Source organism: Mustela lutreola, chromosome X, assembly GCF_030435805.1.
Source record: "Mustela lutreola isolate mMusLut2 chromosome X, mMusLut2.pri, whole genome shotgun sequence".
Classification (NCBI taxonomy): Eukaryota; Metazoa; Chordata; class Mammalia; order Carnivora; family Mustelidae; genus Mustela; species Mustela lutreola.
This window is the reverse complement of record NC_081308.1, coordinates 114,262,468-114,277,505: the sequence shown is the minus strand read 5'-3', so window position 1 is coordinate 114,277,505 and position 15,038 is coordinate 114,262,468.

Genomic DNA, 15,038 nt, shown 5'->3' with positions numbered 1-15,038 from the left:
TGATATATGTGACTTGTCACATTTGGAGAAAGTGGTCCAACTACAAATCTGTTGGCCGGACATTATCCATGTGTAGGAGATTTCAGACAGTATTAAGCAATATAATTAAATTTTGAACTAACAAATGAATTAAGAACATTCAACACAATCGAGTTATCACTTTGTTTTATCCAGTCTTTGCCAGTCACTTTAATTCACTGCCTAACTCAATGTTTTTTAAGTTGTTGAACTAAGTGGATTTTTAACTGCCATGTTTTTTTAGACCGGTCTTTCATTCAGAACATATATGGACTGGATTTTTTTTTTTTTGATTTGGAAAAACAGGCAGGTTTATATACCTATGTCATAACACAGGAAGTCTCTTACTGTTATAATGGGTTATTGGTCTGGGGTTGGGCTCACACAACACGTGTATGCTGTACTAGGTGGTGTCCTTGAAGTCCGAAAACCCTTTTCTACAATGCAGGTACTCTCAATGTCAAGTCCCTCCCCTTTAACTCCCCACTGAAGTAGTATCCCTTCATCCGGCAAGGTCCACATTTTTAACCAAGTAAATAACAGAGTTGAGGAGAGGATGGACTAGGGGAAGAGCTAAGGGGCTCAAGCCCGATGCGTCAAATCCATTCGGGATGTCAATCGGTAAGCTACTCTGGGTTGCTTCTAGCGACAGCCGGGTCACTCACCTCCTGACCTTCCCTACACTCTTCGTGTTGTTCTTACTCCCAGGATTCTGCCTGTCTTCACACGCCTCCGGGATATAGCAGCTTGGGGGCAAAATCCAAAGCTCTAAGACATCCTGTTCAGATTCAAAGCAGGGGCGATTTTCCACACAGGCTGCTGCTTTCACCTGTATCTATCTATCTCATTTGAGCTATTTTGTCGTTGAAATCAAGGCTCAGGAAAGTTGGGCCTTAAGCTCACAAATCCAAGGTCAAATAATCAAAATGTTGAGAAAGTTTCTTTGGGGCAAGTTTTAAAATAAATTTATCATTGGGTAGAATCAAATGGGTGCAATTAAAATTGTAGAGCTCACGGACACAAGATAAGACACAGCAAGAAATAACTGAAGTCAGTGTGACAGTCCATATGTAACAAAATACTGCGGGTCCTATTGAAAGGTAATGTGTTTGTTACACTGCTAAGAGTTTATGTAAGACATAAGCTATTTTCATTATGGCTATTTTTCTTTGGAGAGGCAATGTCTTAAATCAGGATTTGGCAGCCTTTGGCCGCCAGGCAGAATCCAGCCCAGTTAGCAATGCCAAAAGAACTGCAGTTGGATTTAGCAGCTGTATCCTGGATCCACGGCAGAGCTCAGCTGCACCCTTTCTCTATCTAAACTTACAACGTGAATGGAGGCCCAGAAGTGCAGCTGATCCCAGACGAGTCTTTTATCAGCCGAGACCCGCTCGCTGCCCTGCGTCGAGCCGTTGCTCTATGGCCAAACTCGGTGGTCCTGCCATGGTATTACTACGGCTCATGCATCTTCTCCTACAGACCGTGAGCTCCTTCCAAATACAGCTTTGCTAAGTCACCTCTTCGTCCTCAGTGCTTATCTCTAGTGCATTATAGGTGCTCAGTAAGTATTTTAAGAAACTACAGTCTCGGAATCAGTTTGGCCGATGGGTGTTCACTCTTGAGCAAACCCTGACCTTGCCATCTCCTACCGGCCCTCTTCGTTTATAGCAGTGACATCGCATGAGAAACGGGTTCTCTCTCCCTATTTTCCTTCATCCTCTGCAGCACAAAGGCTTTTCTGCTTGCTTGTTTTGCTTTCTGGTTTTGTTTACGATTGAGGTCGTTCCTAAACTCCCTTCCAAGAGAAATGAATACCATGGAGAGATCATCCATACAGTCACGCTGTAAATGTGGACGGAAGGGCCTTGAGTCTAAGATTAAGTCCTGCGAGGCTGTAGGGAGAAGAGTATAATCAAGAGAGTATTTGCGGCCCATGCCTGGATTTCCTCTCGAGTAGATTCTGAGGCAGATCCAGACCTGCTCCCAGCCAAGTGCATCTGTAAGTCAGGGAAACGCTCATACTGAGTATAAGCAAGAACCTCCCCAGTGTTTCCCCTTTAGTGAGGCCGCAATTCCTATTCTCACTGCAAAACCTCAGGTAATTCCGCACCCGCACCCCCCTGGCCGTGCTCTCATCTACCCGTTTCCTCAGAGTGCATAAGCACCAACTCCTACCGCAGGAAACAGCCCCTACCCTTCCCTCTCCCTTTTTCCCTCTATGAACCTTGATAGTTTTGTGAGTTATTAAACTCCGGGAAGTAAGATTTCTTTTACTCTTGTTCCCCCTACTCCAACACTCGGTCTCCAAATCCTTTGACACCAACAGCTCGGAGACATTGTCAGGTTGGCCTTAAACCAACATGAAGTTATCTTCAAAATAGCAGCTCCCTGTGCGTGCTTCAATGTCAGCGACCTGTGCAGTCGGCCGTGTAATAAGAGACTCCCAGATGCCCCAGGAAGCCCTCCAGGAATTGGCTCCTGAGGCTCTGGCTACTTTTGGCCCATGCTGTAAGCCCCAGGGAATGCCCTGGTCTTAGTAGTTGGAAGCTCCTACCAGCTGCTATAAGCTTTAAAGTTTGGCAGGGGGTGCGCGAGGGAAGGGAGGGGGACTTGAGCCCGCGCCGAACTTTCCCTAGGGCTTGGAAATACACAGGGATTAAATCTACAGTTGAGAATACAAGGATTCCTGAAGGTTCTGACCCTTCAATACATCTCATTTGGAGGTTCATTGTTCCTCTGTTAAAGGGGGCGCCCCCGGAAGCCCTGACACCCAGTGGACATAGCTGTCCCAGGTTTCCTGCCATCCGTCTCTCGGACACCCATACGGCTGTTCTTAGAAAAATCCCAGCCGAACTATAGATAACTATGCCATGCCTTGAGATATCCCTACAAGTATTTTTGGTCTTTCACTTGGGGCCCAAGATACACAGAAGCAAATAGGAGGGGTGGACATTTAAATGGCAGATGTGAGGGGGCCCCTGTGTGGCTCAGTCGGTTACGTGTCTGCCTACAGCTCAGGTCATGATCCTGGGGCCCTGGGGTCGAGCCCCAGCATCAGGTTCCCTGCTCAGCGGGGAGTCTGCTTCTCCCTCTCTGGCTGCCCCCTCCACCCTCTTTGCGCTCCCTCTCTCCCCAACCATCTCTCAAATTAAATAAATAAAACATTTTTAAAAAACACATGGCAGGTGTGAGGCTTTCTCGCCGCTTCCCTGTAAGCTGACTGAATGACCGGTGCATGGAGATCGAAGCCTTGCTCTCTAACCTAAGAGGAGTCCACGCTACAGGCCCTTGGCACGGCAGCTGGCTAAAAAGAAGACTTGCAATGACCTAGGAATGGAAATCTGGCCCCAAACAGTGATTTCCCCTTGACAGTAAATAGTTGCTCGGTGAAAATAACCATTCCAGGCAAAAAAGGGACAAGATTGGTCCCCTCATTTAACTTCATTTAACTGAACTTCTATGTCTGTACCAGGCACCGCCCCGCGGGCTGAGTGTGCATGAGGAACGGGCTGTGGCCTTGACCTCGAGTGCTCTCACGTTCTGACCTGGGAGACAGCCTTGCAAGCAATCACCACGACACAATGTGACATATGCTGTAAGAGCAGCAGGACCAGATGCCAGGGAGCCCAGAGAAGTGAAGAGATTTGTTCTCTCCAGAAGGGTCAAGGGAAGGTCAAAGGAACTTGTTTCCATGCTTCATGAGTTGATTCTGGAAGTTTCGAAGAGCAAATTTGCAGCAAGGATGTTTCAGGTAGACTCTGAAGGAGGAGCATGAGCAGAGGCGCGGAGCCCCGAAAGTACCTGGCAGGCCCCAGGGAGCTTGTGACAGCAAAGAGAGCCAAAGGGGTCGCTGGACCCAGAGTGGGCAGGAGGAGGAGGGGGATGGGGCTGGAACGTGGAGGTCTAGCCCGTCACACGGACTGGGGAGGATTTTTCCTGAGAGCAAGAGGACGGTGGCAGGAGCACAGAGGGGTCTTAGAAAGATCCCCAAGTGGAAGATAAATTGGAGGGCATTTGCCCGGGGTGGGAAGACCTGCCAGGAGACCCCTGCAGTCCGAAAACATGAGAAAGGGCAAGAACTTTCATAGGGCGAAACCCGAGAGAGACCGAAGTGATGGTGACAAAGTGACCCAGTACACGGACCCAAGTCACCATGATGATCCGGTCACCTTCTGTGGCTTCAAGTCTCTCCTGTCTCCCGGAGCCAGTGCGTCAAACAAGGACTTTTACATTCCCATTTGGCCTACCTCTCCAACCTCAGCTTCTCCAGTGCCTCGCTTCGGACCCTATGCTGGTCCCCGGGACCCCAAACCTCCTGCTGGTTCCTTGTCGGTCACATTTCCAGGCCTCTGTGGGACCTACTTCCATCACGTGCAGTCTCCGGCCCCCAACCTCCCCCCTTGAGGGAATTCGTCCTCATGCTTCAAGACTCAGCTCATACCTCATCTCTGTGGATCCCTGATTGTTTCTCATTCCCTTCAGGCAGAGATGCCCCCTCCCCCCACTGCCCTTTCTCTCTCTCTCTTGGATAGCACCCAGTGAATACTTAGCAATTATCAAGATAATTATTTCAAAATTATCTGTTTACATATCTGTCTCCCCAGCAAGGCAATCAGCTTCTAGCTTCTGGTAGGAGAGAAGTAGATAAAAAGAATCCCCAAGCACAGCATTCCATGCTTACAGGGGTTCAATAAATGCTAAGTGATTGAGTTAGGGCAGCAGAACCGACAGGACTTAATATGATTATGGGTTATGATGAAAAGGGGGAAATCAAGACTAAGTAGTTTCTGATTGGACAGTCCTAAAATAGCTGGTTTGCCTCGCTTCCCACCACCTTTCCCTTCTGTATCTAAGGGCCTTACAGTTGGTCCTGGGTGTTCTCGCACTTCTGCTCACTCTTTCTTCCATCTGAGACTCCTTTCCTCTTCTCTGTCGATCTCCTACTCTGAGTGGAAATTGCTTGTTTGTCTCCCTTTTCTAGGAGAGACGCTCTGAAAAGGAAGGGATTATGGCTCATGTCCTAGGTAATTCAGTGCACGAAGCAGACGATCAGCAGGATGGAGATACTAACAAAATTGTCGGAGGGTGGGGTTGGGGTAAGGTGGAGGTTGTGGGGGTAGCTGGGAATGTGCGGGAGGGGGTGTGATTTCAGCCTGGGGTACATGGGATGGCACATGCCTAAGGACACAGAAGTGGGGAGGTCCAGGGGGCTGTTTCCGTGATTATCTCCAAGGACAAGCCTCTATCACAGGCTCATTCCTGGAGTGACACCCTCAAAGCAAATCCAACCACTGTTTCTATTTAAGCAGGGTGACGTCAGCCTCCAACTCGCATCAATACCAAATCCACACCCAATGCAGAAGAGTCAGCCAAGTCCAATTTCTAGTCCTCTCTGCGTCTGGCTCTGTGCCTGAAGGTGGAGATTGGAAGAGGAGGATCAGGGCCTGTTTCCTTCTATCAGTCTCAAGCGGGGTTTCAGCCAGAGTCAAGTGAAGCTAATACCAGGCTTCCGTATCCCCGCGACCCTTGCAAATTCTGTGAGTGAATACCCACCGCTCTCCTCCAGATCGAGATGCTTCTTAGTCTGTCGCAGAGTGGATGGGTATGTTTCCATCTTTTATGCAGGTGTATCTTTCACTGATGGAAGCCGAGTGAAGGGCTTTGTCTTCCTATTAAGGTTTCCATGGAGGCATTAGAAACAAATATATCCAGTGCCTTTGGCAAAGAATTAGGGTTCTGATATGTTTGTTTATTTGCTATTTGGAAATAATACACAGCAGTGTTACCCAATCAGATGTTGACCTTACTCACCCTGTGGAAGACAGTCATTCTACAGAACGCATCTGTACTGTCTTGCACGGGAATTCATCCTACTGTGTATTGTTCTCGAAATGTGTCTACTTAGGAGACCCAATGATTTACATTGTAGAAATATACCATAGGCAAGACAAAGCAACTACCCCTGAAAGGCCTTCTTTGACTCACAGAATAGGACTTCCCGACACTTGCCGTTCTGCCGTTAGCTACGGCAGGACTTTCTTCCACACCCAAGCGTCACGTCTCACCACTTCCAGGGTCATGGACACTCCTCATCACAGCAGGTCTGTTTCTGTCCTAGTCGAACAAGATCCTGAAAGTTAGAACGCGGAAGGAAAGGACATTTCCCTTTTCCCCAGATCTCAGGTTCTTTCGGGTATCCCCAAACAGGTAAATTGGATATAATTCTTTATTCTGATTCTGCTATACTCTGTGAAGGCGCACGGATCACCTTGTAACCTATCTTCTCGATGATCTATTAAAATTAATTCCCATGGCCTCTGGGTCAAATCAATCAATGTACTTCTGGAAATCAAACATCACCCCCCCACACAACGTCCCTTGTTCATATAGCTTAATATATTATAAGAAAGTATTTTAAAATATGTAAGGAAGTGAAAATTATGCAACAAATAATTAGTTAATGATTTTGGCTTCACCTCATAACACACACTGATATAAAATCCAGAAGTATATAAAAAAGAAATATGAAAAACTGAACAGGAACAATAGGGGGAAAAAAAAAACAAAACAGGAAGACTACTCATCAGTTCCCCTGAGAGGAAAAGTCCTTTTTTTTTTTTTAATTGAAGCGTAGTTAACATACAAATGTGATATTAATTTCAGGTGTACAACATAGTGATTTGACAATTCTTAAATGGTACTCAGTGTCATCAAAGATATTTTCATTGAGTATATAACTATAAGTTGGCAGCTCTTTTCTCTTACCACATTGGTGATGTCATTCCAGAATCTTCTGGGTTCTCTCTTTTTGCTATTGAAAGGTCAGCTAATCATTCTGTTTCTCCTACGAAGATAGTATGTTTTTAATCTGTCAAACTCATAAAGTGATTTTTTAAGCGTTCAGTTGTTATTCTTATTTGAATTTCTGAAAGTTCTATTTGGTTCTTTATCGTATTTGCTAGCTCTTTTTAATAGCTTCTTGTTCTATGAAGACGTTTTAACATTTGTATTTTATCTCATTAAACATATTAAACGGAATTATTTTATAACCTGTACCTGATAATCTCAGTTTCTGTAGTTTTTATGGATCTGTTCCTCTTGCCTGTTGTTTCTCACTCATGGTGTCTTATTTCATTGTGTGTGTAGGTATTTTCAGCTCTGAGCTGCTCCTGGTCCTTAGAAAATTATCTGTGGCCTTGGATAAGGATGTATTTCTCCAGGGAGAGTGTGTGTTCATTTCTGCCAGATGCCTTGGGGCACTTCTTGCCTGGGACTACATTGGGCTACAATCTTGTCTTGACCTTGCTTTGTTTGTTTACTACATAAGAAATGTAAATCTGGGGCATTAAATCCACAGGGGAAGCCAACTGTGGTTACAGCTCCTCAGAGATGGTCACTTCCTCCTCCTCTGCCCGATAGGCAACAAAGCAACTTTCCATACATTTTCCTGAGGATGGTGGGTATCTGTGGTTCACCTTTACACTGAGGATGTAACCCTTGGGGAGACTCGATGTATAAGGGCGAAGACTCCTTATTAGACTCCCCTTTTTGGTAGAGACCTAAGCCTTATATCCTGTCCTTGTGTGTAGAGAAATCGTATGCACACACACAAAACAAATCTCAAGTTGGACTTGTTTGACAAATGCCCTTAATGAAAACTTTGCTTCAGTGCTTGGCTTACCTTTTTGGGTTACCCCCTTCACTTAGATTGGGGCCTGATAATTCTTACTATTCTATTAGCTTTTTGATGCTTTTAAGAAGATATATATGTATTTATATGTATTTTTTACTTTATCCAGCAGTTTTGTTTTCAACTTGCAGAATCTGTCCAAATACCTAGACAGCCATATTATCTGAAACAAAAACATATATTTTATTATGTTTGTTAATGAAATTAACAAAGACCTTTATAAAAAGATAATCCTCATTGTTAACACCATGTGGTGAAAAGAGCACTCACATCACGCTGGCAGGACTATTATACATGGACGTTAGATCGATCTTAAAGGGCTGTTTATTTAAATAAATTTAAAATTTATATGTATTTAAATTTATATGTATTTAGAATCTTTGAAATAGTCATAAGCTTGACCAAATAATTCCACTTGCAATAATACATTATAGTACATAAGCGAAGAGGCACACAAAAATGTATATTTGAAGAGGGCACCTGATTCTCCTTCGCCCCCTGCCCCCCCCACTCTCTCTCTCAAATAAATAAATAATATCTTTTAAAAAAAGATGTTTATTGAAATGTTATTTATGATAGCAAAAAACTTTTATGGTACATCCGTAAAATAAAATACTACACAGTCATTTATTAAGAAATACATTTTTATAGAATATATAATGATATGGGGAAATGTTCTTGATATAAAAATAAGTGATAAAATCAGACCATCAAATTGTATAGAACACCATAATCCTAACATATATAAATGTTTGAATATATGTTGACATAGACACATATATATGGAAGTATATCAAAATACTAATGGATATATATGAATATATATAAATTAGCATATATATATATATAAAGTGGGATTGTGGCTTATTTTTATTTCCTTTATGAATTTTTGAAATTTACATATTCTTTAGGCTAGCATATATCTTTTATAATCAGATAAAAATTCTTTACAAAGCAGCACATTAGGATAAACTGTAAATATACAACAATTCTTTAAATGATTGATACTCTTCTTATACAAAGAACTCATTAAATCTGAGAAAAGCCCTAAGACTAGATATAAAGATACCCTTATGTTGCTGTCAATAGCACTTTGAGTTTTGTGGACCTAAATTCAATGGTCTAACCAATATTGAAGAAAACCCTTTCTGCCTAGCTAAACAAATGGATTTTCTTTTACTGAAGGGAAAAGCACCCCGCCTCGTGGAGAGGCAGGGAAGCTATGGTTACACATCTTGACTCTATGCTTTTTATGAGATGTGGAGACAAGCTCCCAGGCTGTGTGTGGACACGTGCACCTGAATGCATACACACACACACATACACACATTCTCCTCGCTCTTGCCGCCTGTTTCAGCCCCTTGAAGGGCTCCTACCACCGTACACTTTTTTGAGATGTCTCCAGGGTGAATCACATATGTGCTCATGAATAAGTACTGTCAGTATCAACATGGCTTTCGTGTTTTCTTTTTCCCATTCTTCTGCTCCAGCTTCTATCCTCTGGGTGGTCTTGTGTGATCTAAGAATCACTAAGAATCATATATTTTCTTTACCAAGATGACACTTGTGCTCTGTAACACTGAGCTTGGAAAGTACTCTATCACATCCACTGGGTACCAGATGCCTCCACTGGCTTCCACAACTCACACAGCTGCTACTTTCATGGGGTAATAATTTCTCCTGGTAGTAGTTTTTCTTAGATACCCCCACAATTAGTGCTGAGTACCACTATCTTGAGCCCAGAGCAACCGTTGACACATTGGAACCTTACAGCAAGGCCACCGTGGACAGTTGTACATGTTGCACACTGTACAAGAGATGCCTAACAGAGACACCAAGGAGGAGTCTAAAATCCAGCCTGTGTTCCCTTGCCATACAGTATGCCTGTGTTGTTGAATCTGTCCCAGGGAAAGGGGGTGGATGCCTCTTTCGAACTCACCTGCTCAGAGAGGGTAAGCTTTAGGGCTACCTAGAGCAGGTGCCATTTTCTAATTCAGACAAAGATACATTATAGACTGGCTGCCACTCTGCCTGTAATTATCTAAGTGTATGCTGTTTGGTATGATTTGGTAGAAAACGTCTCTCTCCTTTTCAGGCTACACTTGAATGTGAGTTCTGTCTGCTCTATTCACTGCTGTCGCCCCAGTCCTTAGCACACTGTCTGGGACAGAACAGGTATGAGATAGATACTTGTTGACTGAATATGTAAGTGAACTACTTAAGTCCCAAAGCAATCATACTTGTGCTTTAATAACGAAATGTTACTGTAAAACAGCACTTTGCATTTTTATTGACTATACCTTCTTGCGTTCCCATAAGGCTCAGACGTCGAATCCCTGGAGGTTGGCCTAGAGACAATGTCAATCACTGCGCTCTACTCCGAATTGTTCCTTCCCACCTGCCACTAAAGCTCTCGTACTGGGGCAATTCTGTAGACCTAACTCTTTCTTTCCCTAGAATTAATTCTCTCCCAAGAGGCTCCTTAGTCCTTTAGTACAAAGACATTTCTGACAGGCTCGCCCCACCAGTTTCACGGCCATGCCCAGGCACGTATGAACACAGCTTGGGCTGGAGCTAAGACCCTCCCTGTCCCCCAACTATGCACACACATATAACCATGTTTAATATCTTCACAATCATACCCCGGTGCATGCATGTCTATTCATGTAGTTCTAAACAATCACACACACACACACACACACACACACACACTTCCACACTTCTACCTGTAGAAAATAAGCATTCATGCCCGCGGTCCCACACACGCACACACATACACACCCAGCACACCTTTCCAACACACTTCTAGTTGGAGCTGGTCCCTTGCCGAGAAGTTCCATCCCATTTTTCGAGCCTCTGACAGCTCCTCTAATCCACACAGCTTCAACACATGGGATCATTACCCTGTCCCCCAAGCACAGCCATCCTATCCAAGCACAGGCAGGGGTCGCTCTGGTCCCCCCCCCCACTCTTGTTTGTGCCTCAGTTAGCAACTTATGGTTAAAGCTCCATGGTCTGACAGCTGCGGTAGAGAGATGCCTCCTAGACATGATGGTGCATTAAAGAAGACGCTGGCCAGGTACAGACGGAAACGATGTAGAATATGATGCTTCTAAAAAGCCAGATAGCACTGTCCTTGGGTGAGCTGGGGGAGAGGTCCTGAAGGAGCTATCCTTTCAACCGTTCAAGCTTCCAGGACATTTGGACATACGAGGCCAGAGAACTCCGGGAACTTCCCAGAGAAGGTGGGAATGTTTGCAGAGGTCTGGGACTTGGACAAAGTGATCCTTATGGAAGACAGCAGTTGTCCAGGCATCTACAGGGAGGAGACATGAAGGTCTTGTGGCACTTCTAGGAAGCTTCATCTTTATCTTTAGGCACGAAAGGGTCTTGGGCAAAGGAGTCATGCTCGCTGCCCTGTGGAAGGTGGATTGGAAGGGAGCATGGTTGAAGCCAAAACCCACTAGCAGGCTGTGCGAGAGTCCAGACCAAATATGGCAGCTGGATTTGGTGAGAAACGGACAACTGTAAAGGAGATTTATGGGGTGCCTGGGTGTCTGAGTTGTTTTAGCGCCCAGCTCCTGATATCGGCTTAGGTCATGATCGAGGTCCTGGGATCGAGCTTCAGTTCAGAGTCTGCTTCGGATTCTCTCCCCTTCTCTGTCTGCCCTTTCCTTCGTGCACCCTCTCATTCTCTAAATAAACAAATAAAATCTTTTTTTTTAAGGCAGCAGGTATCAAGAGATAATGTTGAAGGGTTAGACAGAAGTTGGACTGTAGAGTGATAGGAAACTGTTGAAAGGTTTTTAACCACTGAAAGTTCTTTAAACAAACCAGATTCCATCAGAAGGGCATGTTTCAAAGATCACTGTGGCTGTGGCTGGAGGAGCCAGAGGTCAAAGGGGTGGAGGTGGTTATGGAGGATGTTTGCAATCATTATGCAAGAGGCCTTAGACGCCCACTCTAGGGAAGGGTCAGTGGTGACCGATGCGAGCGGACCGCTCAGAGAGACAGCTTCCAGCCGGAGATGTGACACAATTTGATGGCAAATATGTTATGAAAGGCAAGGGAATACCAGTAGACCCCACTGCGTGCCTGTGTTTGGTCTTTCTTCCATGAGCTTCAAAGGCGAAAAAAAATAAACATATCTTAGTGAACAATGACACTGCCGTCTTACTCATGGGAAGACTGTGGGCTTTGTGATGGGGCCAAAAAAATGATTACCGGCACAGGGGACATTTATTGAGCCTACGTTCAGATAATGCATTTGGCTTGGTCTCCACTCTTCAAATCGCCCTGACCCAGCCTGCGCCCTGAGAGCTGCTGTGGCTAACGCTGGCCTGCTGAGCCTTGAGGCAGAAGGGAAAAACAATGCTGGCAACCGCTTCCTTGAATGGAGCACAGGCTTGCTTAGAGGTGGGGTCTACTCATACATTCATTTGCTTCCCACACTCAATCCTCTTGCCAAGCCTATGGGACAGAAACGACTCTCTTCCTTCTCCAGATGAGGAAAATGAGGCTGAGAGAGAGCCACAGCTGGGTCATCTGATGACACGATCGGTTTTTTTCCAGTCTGTCCAACTTCAAGTGCGTGTTCCTTCAACCACGTCAGTGGTTCGCAACCTCAGCAGCACGTTAAAATCACCTGGGGAGTATCTTTCCCCTCACTCTCTCTTTTAGACGGCTTTACTGTGGGGGCACCTGGGTGGCTCAGTCGGTTGAGGGTCTTGCTCCTGGTGTCGGCTCAGGGCATGATGTCAGGGTCGTGAGTTCGAGTCCCGTGTCAGGCTCCATGCTCAGAGGGGCATAGGATTTGCTTAGGATTCCCTCTCCCTCGCCATCTGCCCCTCTCTCTAAAATGAATCAATAATATCTTTTAAAAAATAAACAGCTTCACTGAGACGTGACTCACACATACAATTCACCCATTGCACTGACTTTAATCTATCCACAGATACCTGTGACCATCACCGCGGTCAATTTTAGAACATTTTTATCACCTCAAAAATAAATCCCATACCCAGAAATAAGCTCACACCTGTGCGGTCAATTAGCCTATGACAAAGGAAGAAAGAACACACAATGGAGAAACCACAGTCTCTTCAATAAACGGTGCTGGGAAAACTGGACAGCAGCATGCAGAAGAACGAAACCGGACCACTGTTTTACACCACACACACAACAAACTCAAATGGATGAAGGACCTCAAGTGATACCTAAAGCCATAAAACTCGTGAAAGAAAACATAAGCAGTCATCTCCCTGGGTCATTGGCCTTAGCAACCCATTTATGGACATGCCTCCTCAAGGAAAGGGAAACGAAAGTATTAGGATCAAATCAAAAGAAAAAGCTTATGCACAGCAAAGGAAACTGCTAACAAAACAAAAACACAATCAAGTGAATGGGAAAAGATATTTGCAGACGATATATGTAATAAAGGTTAAAATCCAAAACATATGAAGAACATGAAAAAAAAAATTGATTTTAAAAAAATGGGGCAAGGACCTGAATAGACATTTTCCCAGATGGCAACGGACTCGTGAAAAGATGCTCAACATCACTCGTCATTGGGGAAAATCAAATCAAAACTATGAGGTATCACCTCACACCAGTCAGCCTGGCTAGTATCCAACATACAAGGAATAGCAAGGGTTGGCGAGGAGGTGAAGAAAAGGGAACTTTCATGCACTGTTGCGGAGAATGTGAACTGGTGCAACCAACTATGGAGAACAGTATGGAAGTTCCTTAAAAAATTAAAAATAGAAATTCCACATGATGCAGTAATTCCGCTATTGGGTATTTACCCAAAGAAAGCAAAAACACTAATTTAAAAAGATACGTGCACCCCTATGTTTATAAGCAGCATTATTTACAAGAGCCAAGATACGGAAGCAGCCCAGGTGTCCATCAATACATGAGTGTATAAAAAGTTGTGGCGCGCACACACACACACACACACAGATGAATATTACCCAGCACCGAAAAAGAAGGAGCTCTTGCTTTTTGCAGCAACACGGATGGACCTAGAGGGCATTATGCTAAATGAAATAAATCAGGTAAAGACCAGTACTATATGGTTTCACTTATATGTGGCATCTAAAAAATAAAACAAGTGTACAAATATACAAAAAACCAAACAGATTCTTGAACACAGAGAGCGTACTGGTGGCTGCCAGAGGGGAGGTGGTTAGGAGGATGGGTGACATAGATGAAGGGGATTAAGAGGCACAAACTTCCAGTTATAAAATAAATAAGTCACAGAGATGAAAAGTACAACAAAGGGAATATTGTCAATAATATTGTAAACATCGTTACAATATGGTGACTGACAGTGACTACCCTGACCATGGTGAGAGGAGCAGTGTATAGAATTGTCGATCCTAAGTTGTACACCTGAAACTAATATAAAATTCTATGTCAATTACACTTCAATAATAAAAAAATTTTAAAGAAGTCCCGTACCCATGAGCTGCCACCCTGTGATCGCCCCCCATCCTCCACCTCCAGCCCTAGGCAACCACTAATCTACCTGTTCTCTCTATAGATTTTCCTATTCCAGTCTTCCCTATGAAAGGAATCATATAATATTTGGCCTTTTGTGACAGGCTCTTTTCATTTAACCTAATGTTTTCAAGGTTTATCCAAACTGTAGCATGTGTCTGTCCTTCATTTCATTTTTTATGGCCAAATCATATTTCATTGTATGACTACACTACAGTTTGCTTATGTCTGTGTTCACTGATAAACATGTGGTTGTTTCCACCGTTTGGCTATTATGAATAATGCCGCTCTAAACCATTTATGTACAAGCGTTTGTGTGGGTAAATGTTTTCACTTCTCTGCGGTGTGCGTCTCAGAGTGGAATTGCTGGGGCCTATGGTGATCATTTAAGGAACTGCTTAGACTGTTTTCTCTGGGGAGTTTTCAAAAATACATTAATGCCCTCCACCTCACCCATTCTTCACCCTCTCACCACGTGGATCATACTGTCTAAGGTTGGGTCCTAGTTGATTCCAACACTCAACTCCCTCAGCAGCTTCCAGCGTGTACCCTGCATCGAGCACCACTATCTGACACCACGATCTCAGTGATGGTTGATATATGGACTACTTAGGATTACCTGTTTTTGAAGAATTATTAACCACCCTTGTGGTTCAACAAGAAGCCAACGCTTCGACTTTCAGTCTTTAGCTAAGCCAGTCACCCCAGTGACTCAGGATTTCTGAGAAAAGATTTGACTAGAACTTTGAATACTTGCAGCTCTCTTTTCTGTCACCCAGGCTGAACTTCAGAGCAGGAAGACGGGGAGGCAAATCTGGGGCTGGCTTTC